General features: G+C 43.2%; 1 non-coding gene across 1 annotated transcript; it reads left to right on the top strand.

Annotated features, from left to right (window-relative positions):
• The first annotated feature begins 17,041 nt into the window (after positions 1-17,041).
• LOC123423524 lies at positions 17,042-17,179 on the top strand. The gene has a single exon (XR_006621151.1). It is a non-coding gene; the product is annotated as a small nucleolar RNA Z247 (small nucleolar RNA).
• The last annotated feature ends 3,384 nt before the right edge of the window (positions 17,180-20,563 follow it).

Raw genomic sequence — 20,563 nt, 5'->3', positions numbered from 1 at the left:
GGCTTCCGACTAGGTCACTAACAGGTGGACCCAAGATCTTATCCCCCAACTGGCCGCTGCAAGGTTAGTGGAGAAGATAATGACGCGGTAATTGAGGAGGCAAAACCTACTCGATGGCGATGTCGTCATCCCCGCCGAGCATGCGGCAACCGAAATTTGAGGATCCCGGAAAATCCGACGTTGTTAGTTTGACCAGTCACGTCGAAAGATTCTGCAGAAGCACTCGGTCCCTGACGGTTCGTTTCACTGGTATATTCACTCGGATCACTGGCTGGAAGGATAAAATGGATCGAGGCAAACAACGCTAAAGTCACCTCAATACCAGTCGGTTCCAAACCCCAGACATTACTTCATTGTTCCAACCCCGATCCATTCGAGGACTAATGATGGGGTTATAGTCCCAGGGTAGGGTCATAGGTCTGCCCTATAGGTCCTACCCAAGGACTACCCTTCATGGAAGACAAGGCCCTTAGACAGTTCCGACTGAACTAAGGACGCCCCCATCATCCAGTCGGCGACGATCCACTCGGAGCATATCTAACGTACCGACTGGAATCCATTCTGTACATCGTAACCTCCTAGGAGGGCAACGGTCATACGTTTTCATACACCGTTATTAGCATTTAAAGCTTACGTTACCTGTAACGTAGGCATTTATTCGCCACTATTCCATCCTTGTCCACCGGACCATTATGAAGGGCAGCGCACTCTATATAAGCCGCCCTTCCCCACTGGTGCAAGGGTTGGCACTTGCTGCAATCCTATAATCCACTCGACACAAAGCTCCCAAGAGCACTGAGACGTAGGTCTTTTACCTCCACCGTAGAGGGGCCTGAACTCATACATCCTCACCGTAGCTAAGGCTCCGTCCATCCTTTCGTACCCCATACTTCTACTGTCAGACTTATACCCGCGACAGCCGCGACAAGATCCACCGCCGCCGACGCCGCCTCCCCGACGACCTCTACTACGACCCGAGGTATGTCATGGATTCCCTCCTGTGGGACACTTGGTTCCGTGATGAGCACGACGTGCGGCGCACGTCCTATTTTGCCGGCCAACACAACAGCTCGCGACATGCACGTGGAAAGCGCCGCGCGCGCCCTCCGTGCCCTCCCCAGGTGCGCGGCGTGACGCCGTCCTCGTCGTCGTCACCCTCTCCATCGCCACCACCACCTTCTCGCATGACCGAAGAGGAGGAGGCCCGGCTCGTCCAGCGTGTCATGAAAGATTCCATGAACACGTACAATGAGCGCAAGTGGGAGGGGCTGGAGGAGATGATGGCCCTCTCCGTGGCCGGTGACGTGGCCATCGCGGAGCTGGATATGGCCGACGCTGTGGAGGAGCAGCCTGTGGTGATGAAGGAGGAGGTGCACGAGGAGCAGCCAGTGGTCGCGTTCCACCCGAACCTGGTGGGCCAGCACTGGATGTGGTTGTGCACGACCACGGAGATGGCCGAGGGAGTGGGGGTCGAGCCTTGGTGCCCGAGCCGCCGCGGTCACCGGAGCGTGAGTCATCGCCGCGCAGGGAGGTGGTGCAGGCGCCGCCAGTGCCGCGAACCTTCCAGGGGCCGCCGGCCCACCTCCGGACAATGCCGCCTTACATCGACCTCATTGACGACGATGACGACAACGACGACGCGTGAAGACGGCGACGGGCACGACAACAGCGCGAGGGGACACATTTTATCTATTTTTTAATTATGTTAATTAAGGATTGTGGGTCGTGGGACCGTTGAACAATGTTTTATTAATGTATAATTATTAACGTTTCATTTACATTTTTCTCGCATTTTTTGTGTATTCTAAAATTTTTTAAATACCCTATCCGCCCCGGACTGATTTGGGGTGCGGTCGAGTTGGACGCATCGATCCGACCACGGACCGACCCGGACATAGACAGTCTCATTGTGGCTCCAAACAAACAGAATCCGATTGTGGAGTTGGCCTTAGACCTCTCACCAACTTCCTGAAAAACCCTTGTATATTTTTATTTGATCCGGGAATCTTTTTGATGACGTTGAGGCAGGCAGGGGAAGCAGTGGCAAGAAATGTTCCGTCTAATGACAAGTCCCATCGGATTCAATTCACCAGCCAGCCAGGAAATGTTTCTGATGATCCATCTGCGGCCTATCTATCCGCTGGTACCCACCCAAAGGCCATGATGCGACGGCATGCTAGGCGCAGCGAGCAAAGGGAAGCAGAGGGAAGAGGATGCGGTAGCGTCCCCCGTCTGGTGATGGGTAAGAAAGATAGAAAAGCGGTCAAAAGACGCCGAGGAGGACTGGGCAGTTTTTAAGACGGCACGCCGGAGTAGATGAGATGGGATGGGATGAGGAGCACCACCCCTACAAAGCTCTGTCGAAATGGCAGCAGCAGCACTGCACACGGCATCATGGCCTCGCCGTTTTTCTTCTACTACTAGCACCGTCTTTACTTATCCCTCGATGGGCCTTCATTGTTCTCGTTGTACTAGTACCCTCTGGGATGATTGGGTCTTTGCAAGCTTTTTAATGCGGTAATTTTGGATTGGTGCGGCGGAGAAAAGTTGCAGGGGGCAGGGCATTCATGCGGTCACAAGGCTTGGCTTGTTTGACCGGCCTTTGGCCTTGGTCCAAAAGAGGGTTGGAGCTTCAACAACAGTGAGGAGCTCGTGGACCGAAGGGGTGGGGTGGGGTGGGGTGGCCTGGGTGTGCGTGCGGTCTGCAGGGCTTGTGTGTGTCTAGCCAGCGGGCAGGGGAGCTGCGTGCGTGAGTCGCTCCCACATGAGCCATTTGTTTAACTAGCCCATCGTTATTCACTGTTAATGATGTCTATTTGGTCTCGTGTTATCTATAACAAGAGGAAGCGGGATGAGAATCATTTTCCTCTTGTTTCACCCAGTAATTCGTTCGCACCATGGGTTTTCAATGGGAAATTACCTTTTTCGCGGGAAAATTTCCTATCTATTCATTCTCAATCACGATAGTACAACGAATATCAGAAATAATAAGAATTGTATCTGGATCCGTAGACCACGTAGCGACGACTACAAGCACTGAAGCGAGTCGAAGGCGCACCACAGTCATCACCCCTCTATCGTCGGAGTTGGTTACAACTTGTTGTAGTAGATAGTCGGGAAGTCGTCATGCTAAGACCTTGTAGGACCAGCGCACCAGAACAGCAACCGTCACAGATAAAGAATAACATAGATCAGAAGGATCCAAACCAAATACACACGAACATAGGCGAACAACGAACAGATCCGAGCAAATTCACCAAAGATAGATCTCCCGGAGACACAACTCCACACGCCCACCAATGATGTAGACGCACCGCCGAAACAGGGGCTAGGCGGGGAGACCTTTATTCCGTCTTCAGGAAGCCGCCGTCGTCTCGTCTTCCCGAGCAGGACACAAACCCTAGCAAAACTGAAAATAACGACTTAAAACGGAGCCCTCCCGCTGGCCCTTGCCGAGATCCACCGCGCCCCCATGGCCCTAGAGCCACCGGAGTGGAGGCAAACATGCGACTGCGGCAGGAGACACAAACCCTAACTTTTTTGTGAAGGAGGAGGCGGCTGGGTGGGAAAGTAGCTTCCTCCATCCAAAAATTGTCTTTAAGATATGCTCCCCCCCTTTTGAATATAAGCTTTTTAAAGTTTTTTAATACAGACTATGTATATAGACGTATTCTGAAGTGTGGATTTATTCGTTTTGTTCCATTGTATTCCATATTACAATCTCCAAAAGGGTTTATATTTAAAATCAGAGACAGTAGTATTTTGTTTGGTTAAGACAAAAAACTTAATGAAATACTAAGATAAAAGTAAGAAACTATTATTATTCTGTTTGCAGGGATTTTGGAGGATCCCTGCAGAATCTTTTCTCCATGGGAATTTTCTAATGTTAAGGGTTCATTTCATAGGAACGGAGGTGTAGATTCCTATGGATTGTGTATATATTTGTCTATTTCTAAGAACTCTAAGGGTTAGGCGAGACCTTATAGAAAATTCCTACTTTGTCAGTGATTCAAGACTTCTATAAACTAAAAGGATGAGTCCTCAGATGTTGTTGATTTACAAGTTGGCTCTGTAAAATCTAATCAAGACAGGGAAATAAAGTGTGCAGGCTCTCTCCTCCAGCAAGAAGTGCTGATTTACGGTCTAAGAGCATCTTCAATAGATGATCCAAAAATTGACGGTTCAAAATCGAAGATGTAAAATTTAGACCGTAAAAAAAATGCATTTTAGAGCTTCGAAAAAAGGCCAACTCCAACAGATGGTCCAAATTCTCATAGTCCAAAAGACCAACTCCTAGTGCACGCCATGGAAGAAGATGGCCGCCGGTTGGATTGGCTGCTGCTGACGGTTGCGGTCGGCTCCTCCAGACGGCGGCGGTGATAAGAAAAGAGCTTTGAGGCCGGCCAAGATGAGCTCGGCGGGCGGCGAATAATACTTCAGCAGCCGGGCGGAGGGCTTCGTGCGGCGGTCGTGCGGCCGGCGCAACGACCGTGAACAGGCTCACGACCGATGGGGATGAGGTCAGCGGCAGCCTTAGACCCGACGGAGGCCTACCGCGGCAGCCGGACCGCCGGAGGCGCCGAATCCCGCGCCGGCTGCCTCCCAATTCGGCGGCGGCCGGGCGGCTGCGAGCCGGCTACCGGCGAGGGAGGCGACGACGGCGGAGGGCGGCGGCAGGGATTTGGGGTGGTGGCAGCGCCGACGGCGTGGTTTTCGGCGGTCGCGGCGGCGGATTCCGGCCGGCTGGTCTTCAGACGGGCGCGCGCGGGAGCAGAAAGGAAGTGGCGGTTGGGCGTTCGCGGACGGCCACTGGTTTTGGACCAGATGCACCTCGTGATGTAAATTTGCACCGCGAGGTGTTGGATTTTACATCACGAGGAGGCCGCGGTCTAATTTTTTTTTTGCATATGGACCGTCTGTTGGAGCGCCTTTTTTGTCCCAGACGGTCTAAAAGTTAGTTATTTTTACATTTGGACCATCTATTGAAGATATTCTAAATGGCATAAATCATCAACTCATTTTTTAGTAAGAGTTGCTCTCTTAAATATGCAGTCTAAATGACATAAGACAAATATTTATATATTCATATTGGAAAACACTTACTAAAAATGAATATATAGATGTACCCTAGTTATTACACATCTGAGTGACTCAATCAAGCATATAAATAAAAGGAAATGAGGAAAAAAATACCGACACAAACCTTTGCGTAAAATCAGTGACACATGACTTAGACGTGCAATGCTTATGACATATTTACATGTGCTTTAACGAAATTGTACTTATAATTTTACAAATCATTTACTCCATTTAATATGTCCATATACATTCATTTGAACGATAAGTAATACAGATCGAGGAAGTACTTATAACTGCAACAAATTTTACTAGTAGAAAATACTTGACCACGTGTCCACGTTAGAGTAAATGTCACTGCTCCCTTGGTCTTTAAATATAATTTTTTTAAAGGTTTTAGTAATGAACTACATACAAATATATATGAACATATTTTAAAATATAGATTCATTTATTTTGCTCCTGGTGTAGTCTTTATTGAAATCTTTTAAAAGACTTACATTTAAAAACGAAAGAGACTTATATTTAAGAACGAAGGTAGTAGTAGATTTGCTAAATCAAATGTTCTATTTTATCGTTGTGCCATTTTAGATGTTCCTGATGTCCAAGTTTGTTTTGATCGTCCCTTGTCTAGCCGTGAGAAGATTTAACAAGGTCAGAAGAAAATTTTAAAAAGTGGGAATTTTGAAATAGAATGTTTAATCATTTATAAAATGTTTGTGCATTCAAAAATACTCGTGATTTTGCAGAAAATGTTTGAAATTTTGAAACCAAATATTCAAGAAATGAAACAATGTTCATGATTTTTTATAAGTTCATGAAGTACTTTTTATAATGAAATTGTGCAAAATTTTATCAGTTCTAAAAATGATCATGAATGGAAAAATATTCTAAAAGTTCAAAAAAACAATGGTTTGTGACTTATAAAATAGTTTTTCATTCATAAAATGTTTGCTGATTTAAAAATAGTTTTTCTTTGTCCCGTTGCAACGCACGGGCCCTTTTGCTAGTATTTATATATTCATATTGGAAAACACTTACTAAAAATGAATGTACATGTGTGCCTTAGTTATTACACATCTAAATGACTCAATCAAACATATAAATAAAAGGAAATGAGGCAAAAAATACCGACACAAACCTTTGCGTCAAATCAATGACATATGACTTAGATGTGCAATGCTTATGACATATTTAGACGTGCTTTAACAAAATTGTACTTATAATTTTACAAATCATTTACTGCCTTTAATGTGTCCATATACATTCATTTGAACGACAAGTAATATAGATCGCAGGAAGTACTTATAACTGTAACAAATGTTACTAGTAGAGTAAATGTTACTACTCACTCCGTTTTTAAATATATATTTTTAGAAATTTCACTAACGAACTACATATAAATGTATATGAACATATTTTAAAGTATAGATTCACTTATTTTGCTTTTTATGTAGTTTCTATTAAAATCTCTTAAAAGACTTATATTTAAAAACGAAAGGGATTTATATCTAGGAACGGAGGTAGTAATAGATTTGCTAAATCAAATGTCATTTTTATCATTGTGCCATTTTAGATGTTCTTGATGTGCACATTTGTTTTGATCGTTCCTTGTCCAGGCGTGAGAAGATTTAACAAGGTCAGAAGAAGAAAAATCATGCGTAGGGCTCCTCCAGCAAGAGTTGCAGCTTTACGGGAAAAGGCTGACAGACGTAGCCTAGTTTCATAATAATTGCGCCCATGAGATTGAGATTCCGCAAGGATTCGAGATCAATGACAACGCAAGTAAATGATATTTTAGCAGCGTGTGTTCCTGCGACCTAGGGAAGATACATATCTCGAATACTTTTCCCTGCCCCTCCTTTTCATTACAAGCAAAAGGGATGACAATGCTGTAGCGCCCAAGTAACATATTGATTTGCCCACTTGACCTAGATTCGGTGTGGACTGGTGATCAACTGCAATGCTAAAATAATGTGGACCTAGCTAGAATGTTTGTTCTTCCTTGCAAGGTTGTCTTGTTTGAGCCTCTCTAAATTAAAAGCATCTACAATCGTAACTTGCAAATCAGCCCTCAAACTTCAGTAGAATCGTTCACGGATACTGTCCGTTCTCAATTTTACTCGTTCACATACAATTTTTCCATATTTTATCTTCTAGATCCATATAAAAGCATGCAAAATGAATAGTCTACATATTGCATATTATGCTATTCTTCGTCGTCGTTGGAAATGGCCTGAGCCGCCTGCGTTGCCTCCATCTGCTGCCGGCGGAGATGTCTCGCCTCCGCAGCCGACTCCGAGCGGATGGAGTTTGGGATGGCCAGCTGCTCCGGCCACAGATACATGTCCTTCATCGGCGGTGCCTCCTCCTTCCCCACATCCAGCAGCGGTGCCTTCTTCGCCGGCTCCTGCTGGTCCTCCCCATAGCTAGTGGCGGCGCCTCCTTCGTTGGCTCCCGCTCCTCGTCCTCTTCCACCCTCACCTCCTTCTCCTCTTCCTCCTCCATCGCATCTGCTTCCTCGAAATCCTTCTCCGGATCCAGAGGCAGCCCTCCGGATCCGGACTTGCGCAAGGAGCCAGAGACGCTACTGGATCGTGTATTGGTAGCGACGTTTGGCATGGCTGGTGGGTTCGGGGGGGGGGGGGGGGGGCGACGGAAGGAAGGAGGGGGATGTGCTAGGGTTGGGGGAAGTCGATCGGCCTAAATAGCCGTCTATGGATAAGTACGGGAAGCTGTAACGACGCCATGCGGCTTTCATACCACGCCGATGGTGGAGGCGTTTGTCGGAGGATTGAGTTTCCGCGCGAGTTTGCATGGGGCCACGCCGTCAGGCCGACGTGGCGGGCGTGCCCGGGCTCCCCCATAATCGCCCCGTAATTGGGCTGGATATGACGGGTGCCGGCCAACCCGACGTTTGAGGCCCGTTTGAGGGGTCCGGCTATGTCGAATTTTTGTGACCGGTCATTCACCGGGCAGCCTGCCCGGGCGTTTGAGGCAGGTTTGAGGGGTCCTGGTGTAGATGCTCCAAGATAACTTCAACCAGGCGACCCAAATGGACGCACGCTTTGTTCGCCTTTTGTTTGTTTGGTTGGCGTGTCCACCCCTTTTGCAAATGGTTCAGTCGTGCGTCCAACGAAGCAACCCATTTTTGTTTGTGCACTACACTTTTTTAATGTAAAAAAGGCCCGCGTCCACAAATCATGCCAGATACCATGTCAGTGCCAAGAGTTCAAGCCGGTGATATGCAGGCGCCTGTCATACATATGCCAACCTACAAAAAGAAGCACACGCTTTTCATGATGGGCGCACTTGCCAGCGATCTACACACATACCACCAGAGAAAATGAGACTATAGTCCCACCACGCCATCTCGGCCGTGGTCATGCCCGCACACCAGGCCATGGATCACTCGTCATCGACTTTTAGCATGTTGTCTTGCATCTTCTCGAATCAAGACCGTTTCCTCAAAGAGATCGTGTTCAAGTCCACCTTCATAATCTCAACCCCCTTCGCCATGCAAGTGAGCTACACTTCTCTTGCTCTAGTGGCTACTTTGGTGGCCTCAATCTCTAGCAGCGATGACGTGATGCTGGACGCGACCATAGCAACAACGGTGTGGTCGTGATGGCGTGGGTTTAACCTAGAATCAGCAGGGTCTGCTTTGTGGCCTCGCGGACGAGCCGACTGTTCTTCATGGCTTCAGCCTATCGATCTGCGACGACGTGGGTGTACGCGGTCGCGGCCTCGTTCCTGGCCTCTTGCTCGTACGGTTCTTCCTCCTTCATGATTGGACGGCATGCTGCTCAGGTGTTAGAACCTTCTCCTAATTGGTCTGTGTCGACCCTTTGCGTGCGTCGTGGGGATTGACTACTTTGGCGGAGACAAGACCGGCAGAGGTGAGGGAGGCAAGGCCGGCGGCGACGCCGAGGGTCGGCACGTCGTCACCCCTTGCACGTGCGCGAGTGTGTGTGGGGTTTGTGGGAAGATTGGAGGGAAATGGTGGCTCTGTGCCACCAACGGGCGGGCCAGTGAAGGAGAAGGGGTGTTCACGCGCGTCTGTCTCATGTCCACGTCGACGCAAACCTGACCCAAATTTGAGCCTGTAATGGACCGCGAACGGATAACAAACGAATGCACGTTTGTTTGGGTCGGCGCGTTGGGCTCAGATTTATGTCCGCCACGATCCAAACGGACAGACGCATGCGAACTAGGTCGCCTGGTTGGAGTTGCTTTAAGTTGCTTTAAATGTAGATTACCATAGGGACTTTTTGGATTTACTCGTGAGCTAAAGAAAGTTTAGTCGAAATGGGATGGCTAGAATTTATTACCTTGTAGTCTAATTTCACTTTTAACCCAGTATTGATTAATACTAAAATAATTGCTTTGTTAGATAATGAAAATCCGAACGAAAACTGTTATAACAAGAACCAAAATAGAGCTACCTTTAAATGCCCCGCACGCTCACAAGGTAAGAAACGTCTCCAGGGTTACCTGCAAACTGTAATCATTGTCATCTCTTCCCGTGCAAGCGACTCCAAGTTAACCGTTGACGGCCAACAAAGGCCCCTCGCCCAGTGAGATCCTAGTGTCCCATGGCAAACAATTGGCCAACCATGTACCCTAATTGAGGATTTTGCACAAACCCAAAACCTTTTCTGGTATGCTTGATCCCTTTGTTTTTCTTCGGGTTAGCATAAATATACCTAGCACAATTCCCATGCTCATCATTTTTGACACAACGTTTGAGACAACATTGATGAGACCTTTATGATATGAAGACCTATCCTTCTCCTTGATTTGGAATCTTGAAGTCTTTGTTTAACAAAGCTATAAATTTGAACCAAGAGTCTTTATTTTCAACTTCTACTACTCCCTCCGTTTCAGTTTATAAGTCCGGCACGTGTATCTATGTCATCAATTTAACCAACTTAATAATAGGAATATATTATAAAAAATATATCATTAGAAACTTTAGATGTTCTATTTTTTAATGATATAACTTTTATATTAAACAATATATTTTATATAAGTTAAATTAACGACCTAGGTACACGGGCATGCCTTATAAACTGTGACGGAGGGAGTAACTCCCAAGCAACGGGATACATTTTTTTTCCATTGAATCTCTTCCAAGAGTAGACAACAACTTCCCACTCTCGGATCCCTTAAAAAAAAACTATCCAAGCCCACAACTTTCTACACCCTTCTAGGAAACTCTTCACATTCATCACTCAGGTCATTTTATGCGATTGAGGTTGGATAGTTTTTACTTTTTTAGGTAATTCAGCATCATCATCATGCTCATACTCATCCCCATCCCCATGAGGACAATCCTCTAGGTCATCCTCATCGGAACAATCTTCATGCACATCTTCCTAATCGTTCTCACTGTGCTCTTCTGACTTCTCTTCTTCATTTCCTGCATGTTTTTCTTTCATTTCTTCTCCACTTTTATAACCATATTCGTGTCCATCGTCAGCATCATTCGCTTTTAAGTTCACATATATATCCGCAACGCCACCATCTGTACTGCACATTTGCATCAGTGTCTAACCTTCCCAGCCCATCTAAATAAAATAAACATTTTTTAACAATTTTAACTCCTTTTAAATTCTTAGCTATATTTAGACTATACTAATATTTTTTGAAATTCACAAACCTATTTTTTCGTATTTTACATGTTTCTTAAATCAATGTGAACATAAAATAAAGTGTTCTTATACTGGCTCGTGGTTGATGGCAGGGTGGGTAGTTGTACTTTTGCTCGCAGTTGTTAGCTGGCATGGTAGTTTCATGCTTGGAAAAGTGTGTGTGCATAGCGCTGCACGGACGCCCTATGTCACGCATTCAACGAGACAGAGGAAACCCTCGCTGAAAGGTGCCACGAGTTGGGCCGGCCCTACGCCCGGGAAACAACAGCCTCATTTTCTTTTTTCTTTTTTCTTTTTTCCTTTTTATGCTTTTGTATTTTTCCTTCTTCTTTTACCTTGTCTATACTCCCAAATATTATAAATATATAAATTAAAAATTCACACTACATAAAACAGCTGAAAAAACATTGGCCAAGCATTTGAAAAATGTTAAATGTGTATAGAAAACATATTAATCATACATAAAAAAATGTAAGCAATGTTTCTTGTTTGAACCAATCTGACCATGTTTTAAGAAAAAATTGATCAAGCATTTGAATAAATGTGGAAGAAGTGCTTGCAAAATATCAAATGTGTATAGTATTTTTTCACCATGTATTAAAAATGATGATTTTTTATCATGTATATAAAAATGTTAATCAAGAAATTGAAAAGATGTTAAACATGTATTTGAAAAATGTTACACGTGTCTAGAAATAAATATTGACCATTTATTAAAAAATGATGAAAAAATTTGATCAAGTATATAAAAATGTTAATATAGCATTTGAAAACATGTTGAATAAGTGTTTGAGAAATATTAATTGTGTTTATAAAACAATGTTGTGTATGTGCTAAAAATGTTAATATTACATTTAGAAGATGTTAATCAGGCATTTGAAAAATATTAAATCTGCATAGATAAAATGTTGACCATGTATTAGAAAATATTAATTGGGTATTGAACAAAACAAAATCAGGCATTTGAAAATGTGGACGATGTATTAAAATGTTAATCAAGATTTTAAAAAATCTTAAGAATATGTACACAAACAATGTTGACCATGTACTAAAAAATATTAAGATTTTATTTAAAACAATGTTAAACATGTATTAGAAAAGAGTTGTTGACATATACAAAAAACTTAGAATGAACACCAGAAAATTGGATACCGAAAATGAAATAGAATAAACCAAGGGAAAAAATGAAAAATAAACCGAAGAAACTAATGCAAAAATATGAAAACATGCAGCAAAAAAAAACAAAAGAATACAAAAAGGCATTGAAAACAAAGGAAAAAATGAGATGTGTAAAACCCGGCTTCTTTCCCATCTAATAGGTTGCGGCCTACTTATTGTACATGAACTCGATGATGGCGCAACAGTAACATTGCTGCGAAGCAACAAAGATATAGCGGAATTGAACCCTTGTGCGTACCCATTTTCAACTCTACTTTTTTTTTTGAAAATATGCGTTAGTGAGCCGGCCTGGTACTGTAGCACTCAACGTGCGACCTTCCTTCTCATTTTCCGGGAGATATAGCACTCGCGGCATTGATCGACACACGTCGGTAGACGATGTTCCGGTTTTTCCTATATGGCACTACAGGTACCGGTTTGTATTGTCTTAGTCAGGCCAGTCCATAGTTTATGTAGGAAGAAAATGCGCGATCCGTGTCTCGGGTTAATAGTGACAAGCAAAATAGCCCCCTGCATTGCAACGGGAGAAAAAAAAACATAATCTTCAATGATGATGACCATATTATGTTCACACATCATCGCTTGATTTTGAAATTTTGTGCAGAAATGCAAGAAAATATTTCTTCTTTTAAATTTATTCACAAGTTGAAGCAATCTTTACATTTAAAAAAAAAATAATGGTTGTCAAAAATCTTGGTAACTCAAAGAATTATTCTTAATTTGAAGAATATTTTTTAGAAAACATACAATAATAATCCGATTCATCCAACAGTTAATTCTTCAAAAATCACACGGGTATATTTTCACAAAGACTTAGAAACATTAATGTTTAACTACATACATTAGATCTTTCATGAACAATTTTACAAATATGAGAACAATTTTAAAATTGACAACATTTTTTTACAATTTACAACCATTTACTAAAAATCGTGAATATTTTTTATATTTCAAACGGTTTTAAATATTTTCTTTTGAATTGGCGACCAATTCTAGAAAAGACGAACATAATTTTTGATGTTGGAGGATTTTATTTTAAATTCACAAACATTTTTGAAACGCATGAAGTTTTTCTAAATAAACAAACATTTTTATAAGTCAGTAATATATTTATTAAATTCATGGACATTGTTTTGGAGTTTGCAAAAAAATATTATAAAAATCCGGCGCCTTTTTTGAATCCACAAACATTTTATGTTTTCGTCAACATTTTAATTCAAAATTCCTATTTTTTTAATATGTAAATGCTTTTGTAATTCTAAATTATTTAAATTAGAAGTAAACAAAAATGGAACGGAAAAATTTAAGTAAAAGAAGAAACTATCAAAATAGGCATTACCTATTTTTAAAATTTTAGGACATTTTGTAAATGCATTAACATATTTTGAAATCATGGACTGCTCTTATTTTACAAACATTTTTTCAAACTTGCAAACATTTTATTGTATATGCAAACATTTTTTACAAAAACACCGAACAGTTTTTGAAGTCACGAACATTTTAGTTTTTTAAATATTTTGATTTAAAATTTTAAGTTTATTAAAAGTTTAAAGGTTCTTTGAAGTTTTAAATTATATAAAATAGAAAAATAAGATGGAACTGAAGATAAATAAATAAACGGAACTAAAAAAACTGATGTCTGTGCATGCGTCGGCCCATATGGTGTGCTGGATATTCTCTCAGGATGCAGAGCGTAATATAGGAGGTTTTTAAATGGGCCGGCCCAGTTCGAGATTTTTCGTTTTGTGAAAAGTTTCTATTACTTACCGGTGACATGGTGGGTAATTTATGCAAATTTTAGGGGTAATTTCCATGACGTATCACAGAAGCAATAGGTGCTTTATTAATAGGTAAAGAATGATGCGTAACCAACTTGACCACATCTACGTGTGATAAAATACATACTTCCCTCTATTTCTTTATTCCTCGTTTTCCTTTTTTCTTTTTTCTCTATCCTTTTCTACTCTTTTTTAAATCCATAATTGTTTTCTTCAAATAGAGGAAACTATTTTTTAAATATATGAACAGTTTTTTTGGAAACTCGTGAACCTTTTTTCAAATTTGATGAACTTTTTACAATTATTCAAACTATTTCTCAAAATCGATGAACTTTTTTCAAATCAATGATTTTTTTCCTCAAAATCGATGAACTTTTTTTCAAATCAATGAATTTTTTTCTCAAAATCGATGAACTTTTTGTCAAAATTGATGATCGTTTTTCAAAAATTGATGAACGGTTTTCAAAATTGATGAACTTTTTTCAAAATCGATGAACATTTTTTTCAAATCCAATGAAGTTTTTTTAAAATTGATGATCTTCTTTTAATTTCATAAAAAAAATTAATACATGAACTTTTTGATTTGGTGAACTACGTTTTGAATACGCGAACATTTCTTGAATGCTCTTGAACTTCATCTGTAGTATGTGAACTTGTTTCCAAATAATTGGAGAGTATATAAATTAAGGACAGTAAAACCGCACCTGAACCGAGCTCTCTCAGCGATTAGCATTTTCGGCCATCCGTTTTTTCGTTCTAGACGTTCCTGGCCATCGGATCTCGTTTGAAATGCAATGTGTGTAGCAGTGTGTGAAATCTGTCCCAGCTGTCTTGTGGGCTGCTGCTCCACAGGCCAAAATTAAGCCATTTGGTCAACTGGGCCGGCTATTGCAGCCCATTAGGTTAACATTGCTGTCTTTGAGGGAAGGTGGATCGTGCGCTCGTTGTGCTTGCTGCTCGGTGGACAGGGAGGTGGACCGGTGACATGTGCGATTCCAGCCACTCATGACGCGGTCGACGCGCGCGACGTATTCGAGCGTGATCCAGACGAAGCGTGCGAGCCACGCCCGACGATGCGGGTGATCGGTCCTGCTGACGGTGTGACGAACACTCAACTCAATCGGGATCCAAGCGAAGCGCTCGGCGCTGCCGTACGCGACCACGACGACTCGCTCGAATGGGATTCTGGTGCGGGAGTGGATCGACGAAGGCGAGGCATCCATCCCGAATCGATCTGATGCGATGCGTGTGAGGATGCTGCACGGCGATCCCCAATGTGTCGCCGCGATGCCCTCCGGCTATGTATGTACACAGGTAAGGGAAGATCTGGAGAGCAAGGGTTGTTAGAATTAAAATCAGTTGCCATGTCAAATCCGTCTTAAGTTTTGAAGGAGGTGCTCCCATTCTTATTTTGTTCTACTCGATCTTTTTCTTGTACTCCACATTTTTTTAAGGAGAGCATAATTGTATCCCTCTTAAAGTTGTCAGAATTGTGACTCAAGTCTTAGAATCTTACGATCTTACGATCCAAACTAGCCCCTCCGATTCTACGATTTTGCTCATAAAATCTAAGTTTCTACGATCCACATAGTTAAGATTCTACGATTCACGATCCTAGCAACGGAGCTCCGATCCGATTCAGAATCGCGATTCTGACAACTTTGATCCCTCTCCTCTAAAAAGAGGGAATAAGAAGATGTGATTATGGTATCATTATTCATTGCAACTGCAAGTCACAGAAACAGCCTGAAGGAGGTATACGCCAATATCATATTCGACGCACATGCACCTGTCGTTTTGAGGGTGCTAAGAGAGGAAGCAACACATGAGGAGTTGAGAATTCTGGGTGCTTTCCAATATGTCCAGAGATGAGATTGACTAAGGCTCATTCTGTATGCTATCTATCTATCTATAACAGTAAGTACGGATTATTATGATTGTCTTGTTTTACTGTTGAATGACTGATCAAATTCATACCAACATGTAGATGTTCTATTCTCCCGGCTCGTTGTGTACACAGTCAATTAACTGAGAAAAAATGTTCTTCACTATCGTCTGCTTTGATGCAAATTCAGAAAATCCATGCCATCCTTTGACACCTCCTCTTCTCTCTTCTCTGGATCATCGAGGCGAAATTGAGGTGATAGATAAGCGAGGAAGGTACCCCACCCGTCCTAGAAAGTGAGCCCGCGTCAATTGGAGAGGCAGAGACAGAAATTGTCATGCACATTTTTTGACAGAGCGGGAACCTACTTACGAGCTTTATATACTTATTATCTTCCCTGAATTCATCTTTTTGCCTCCATCTCGGTTCCATGTGTTCAGATGGAAGCTTCTATATGCATACCGATTAGTTATATTGGGCTATAAATCTGTAACATCAGTCATAAAGATATACTTGCTGAAAGTGCTGATAGAAAGCAACAGATGGCTACTTGGGTTGGATGACTGTCAATAGAGTCAGAAAATCTTGAACGGACAGGAATCAGATTAAGCAGGTTTGAAGACAAAATGCCATGTTTCTTAAGTTAACAGTAATTACATATATACCAATGGGGCGCTGCTACTGTTTGTAGGTTACTCGCTGTTAAACATATCATTGTATGCGTGACCGAGATATACATAGAGATAGATTCGGTGGTAGTTTAAACCTTCTTATTCTCTCTTAAACCAGTTGTATCTTATCTCTATATCTCTTGCTCTCCAAGTTTGTAATCTCAACAACTTGTACGCATATTCTAGGGTTAAGCTCCTGGTTATTTAACATGAAACCGTCGGCCTCGGTAGGACACGACGTTCCCACAACTTCCACATGGTATACACAGCCATCCTCTTCCATCTCATCTAGCCACGAGCTCTCTTCACCACGTCGCCATGTCTTCCTCATCCAGCTTCACTTCGGCTAGCCTCACTGGCCAGATCACCAAGAAGCTGACCCGCACGAACTACGTGCTATGGCGTACACAGATCACGCCCCAACTCCGAGGCGCAGGGTTCTTCGGCTATGTCGATGGAACCGCGAAGGAGTCCGCCATGACTGTCACCACCAAGCCAGCAGACGGGAAAGAGGAGACAACACCAAACCCCCTGCACCAAATCTGGGTCAGGGAAGATCAACAGGTATTGGGATACGTGCTAAACAATCTGTCGAAGGAAGTACTTGTGCAGGTTACATCTATCTCCCATGCGCTTAATCTCTGGACAACGCTTCCACAGATGTTCTCCTCGACGTCGATCTCCCGCATCAATAGCATCCGCATAGTTCTTGCTAATGCACAGAAGGGACAGCAGTCCGTCCCAACGTACTTCGCTCACATGCGGATGCTTGCAGACGAACTCTCTGCTGCAGGAAAACCTCTCGAGGATGATCAGCTGATCTCACATATCCTCGCGGGGCTCGACATGGAGTACCAGCCGCTGGTTTCCGCATTGATGCTCGCACCATCCCGGTCACGCTCGATGAGCTCTTTGCTCAGATGAGCAATTTCGACCAGAGGGTGGCGCTCTACCGCTGCAACGACAACGGCTTCAAATCATCAGCAAACGGAACCTCCCATGGTCGTGGGGGTCACTACTGGAAAACAGTTTTTTGCCATCTGCTTAGTCTTTGCCGTCTGCTAGCTGATGGCAAAGAGTGTCTTTGCCGTCAGCTTCAACAAAGCAGAGGGCAAAGCACTGGCTGATGGCAAAAGTGTTTTTGCCATCAGTCACATCTTTGCCGTCAGCTAGCAGACGACAAAGAGTCTCACAGCGGACGTCAAAGATGTAGATGGGCCCACCTGACCGCGGGATGGTTAGGTCAAACTGGAGTCCCTTCTTTGCCGTCTGCTAGCGGACGGTAAAGAGTCCGGAGGCAGACGACAAAGAGTCTAGACTCTTTGCCGTCCGTCGGCAGACGACAAAGAGCTAACTCCGTTAACGGCTCTTTCCCCCCACCCAGCCCCTCTCTCTCTGTAACGGCTCACCCCGCGCGCCCCTCTCTCTCTCCCAATCCCCGACGCCCACCGGCCGCCGCCACCACCGTCGCGCCGCCGCCCCTGTCGCCCCCGCCGCCGCCCCTGTCGCCCCCGCCGCCACCGTCGCTCCACCACCACCGTCCCGCCGCTGCCGCTGCCCCACCACCGTCGCGCCGCCGCCCCCGGCGCCGCCGCCACAGCCGCCCCTCCCGGTGAGCCCCCACACACCCACCCCCCGCACCCGCATTATTTTTTGGTATTAGATTATAACTACCGGCATGATTTTTTTATTGTTGTTGTAGTAGTTGTTCTTGTTAGTAGTTTTAGAGGTAGTAGTTTTAGTAGTTATTCTTGTTAGTAGTTTTAGTAGTTTTTCTTGTTAGTAGTTTTAGTAGTTGTTCCTGTTAGTAGTTTTAGTGGTAGATTTAGTTAGTTGGTAGATTTAGTAGGTAGTTTAGTGGTAGATTTTGTTTTGTTAATTAGTGGTAGCTTGTTAAATTAGTTAGGTTAGTTAGTTAGCTTGGTTAGTTAGGTGGAGGAGGAGAAGAGGAGAAGAGGAGGAGGAGGAGGACGAGAAGAGGAGAAGAAGAAGAGGAGTAGGAGGAGGAGGAGGAGGAGAAGAAAAAGAAGAAGAAGAAGAAGAGAAGAAAAAAAAAGAAGGAGAAGAAGAAGAAGAAGAAGAAGAAGAAGAAGAGAAGAAGAAAAAAATAAGAAGGAGAAGAAGTAAAGAAGAAGAGAATAAGAAAAAAATAAGAAGGAGAAGTTAGTTAGCTTGGTTAGTTAGGTTAGTTAGTTAGTTAGCTTAATAGAAAGAATAGGAAGAAGAAGAAGATGAGGAGGAGGAGAAGAGGAGAAGAGGAGGAGGAGGAGAAGAAGAAGAAGAAGAAGAAGAAGAAGAGGAGGAGGAGAAGACAAAAATAAGACGGAGAAGAAGAAAAGAAGAAGAGAAGAAGAGAAGAAGAATACCTTCTCCTCCTTCTCCTTCTTCTCCTCCATCTTCTCCTCCTCCTCCTTCTCCTTCTTCTTGATTTCTTCTTCTTCTTCTCCTCCTCCTCTTTCTTCTCCTCTATCTTCTTCACAAGCCTGTTTCATTACTAACTAATATGACCCACTCTTCAGGGTCTGTGCGAGAAGAGCGGTCAAGTCCCTCCACCGATGCCCGTCTTCTCTTCGATTGGCACGGTGAGTTTCATCATAAACTAGTATTAATAATTTAGTGTCATCATGCTAACTGAGACATTGCAAAATATCTACTCTGCAGAATAACTCCCGAGCGGCATCGCACGACCCTTCTCGAGGTGTTTCTCCTCCTTGATGACCACTACGGTCAGTTTCTCTTCTCCTCTTTCATATTCTCCTTGCTTTAATTTCCCCAACAATGACATAATTAGCCTATTTAACTCCACAAAGACATAGTTATCTAATTTAGCTCCAAGAAGAGGAGAAATGAAAAGGAAGAATAAAAAGAAGAAGAGAAAGAGAAGAGAAGGAGAAGGAGAAGGAGGAGGAGAAGAAGGAGAAGGAGGAGGAGGAGGAGGAGAAGGAGGAGAAGGCCAAGGACCTTCTAGTCCTCCTCCTCCTCCTCCTGCTTCTCCTCCTTCTTCTTTGCTTCTTATTCTTCTCCTCCTCCTCCTCTTTCTTCTCCTCTTTCATATTCTCCTTGCCTTAATTTCCCCAACAATGACATAATTAGCCCATTTAGCTCCAAAATGCCATAATAACCTCAAAATGGCATAAGAACCTTGGTTAGCTCATTAATATTATATACTAAGCTTGTTTTCCTCTAAAATGGGATAATTAGCCAATTTAGCTCCAAAAAGTCATAGTTAGCTAATTTAGCTCCAAGAAGAGGACAAGAGGATAAGAAATAGGAAAAATGAAAAGAAAGAAGAAGAAGAAGAAGAGAAGGAGGAGGAGGAGGAGGAGGAGGAGGAGAAGGAGGAGAAGGCCAAGGACCTTCTAGTCCTTCTCCTCCTCCTCCTCCTCCTTCTTTATTTCTTCTTCTTCTTCTCCTCCTCCTCTTTCTTCTCCTCTTTCATATTCTCCTTGCCTTAATTTCCCCAACAATGACATAATTAGCCAATTTAGCTCCAAAAAGACATTATAAGCTCAAAATGGCATAAGAACCTTGGTTAGCTCATTAATATTATATACTTAGCTTGTTTTCCTATATAATGACATAGTTAGCTAATTTAGCTCCAAGAAGAGGAGAAGAGGAGAAATGAAAAGGAAGAACAAAAAGAAGAAGAGAAAGAGAAGAGAAGGAGAAGGAGAATAAGGAGGAGGAGAAGAAGGAGAAGGAGGAGGAGAAGGCCAAGGACCTTCTAGTCCTTCTCCTCCTCCTCCTCCTTCTCCTCCTTCTTTATTTCTTCTTCTTCTCCTCCTCCTCCTCTTTCTTCTCCTCTTTCATATTCTCCTTGCCTTAATTTCCCCAACAATGACATAATTAGCCCATTTAGCTCCAAAATGCCATAATAACCTCAAAATGGCATAAGAACCTTGGTTAGCTCATTAATATTATATACTTAGCTTGTTTTCCTCTAAAATGAGATAATTAGCCCATTTAGCTCAAAAATATATAGTTAGCTAATTTAGCTCCAAGAAGAGGATAAGAGGAGAATAAATAGGAAAAACGAAAAGAAAGAAGAAGAAGAAGAAGATAAGAAGGAGAAGGAGGAGGAGGAGGAGGAGGAGGAGAAGGAGGAGAAGGCCAAGGCCAAGGACCTTCTAGTCCTTCTCCTCCCCCTCCTCCTTCTCCTCCTTTATTTCTTCGTCTTTTCTTCTCCTACTGCTCTTTCTTCTCCTCTTTCATATTCTCCTTGACTTAATTTCCCCAACAATGACTAAATTAGACAATTTAGCTCCAAAAAGACATTATCAGCTCAAAATGGCATATGAACCTTGGTTAGCTCATTAATAT

The sequence above is a fragment of the Hordeum vulgare genome, chromosome 1H, assembly GCF_904849725.1.
Source record: "Hordeum vulgare subsp. vulgare chromosome 1H, MorexV3_pseudomolecules_assembly, whole genome shotgun sequence".
Lineage (NCBI taxonomy): Eukaryota > Viridiplantae > Streptophyta > Magnoliopsida > Poales > Poaceae > Hordeum > Hordeum vulgare.
The sequence above is the reverse complement of the archived record's forward strand: the minus strand, read 5'-3'. Positions and strand labels throughout refer to the sequence as shown.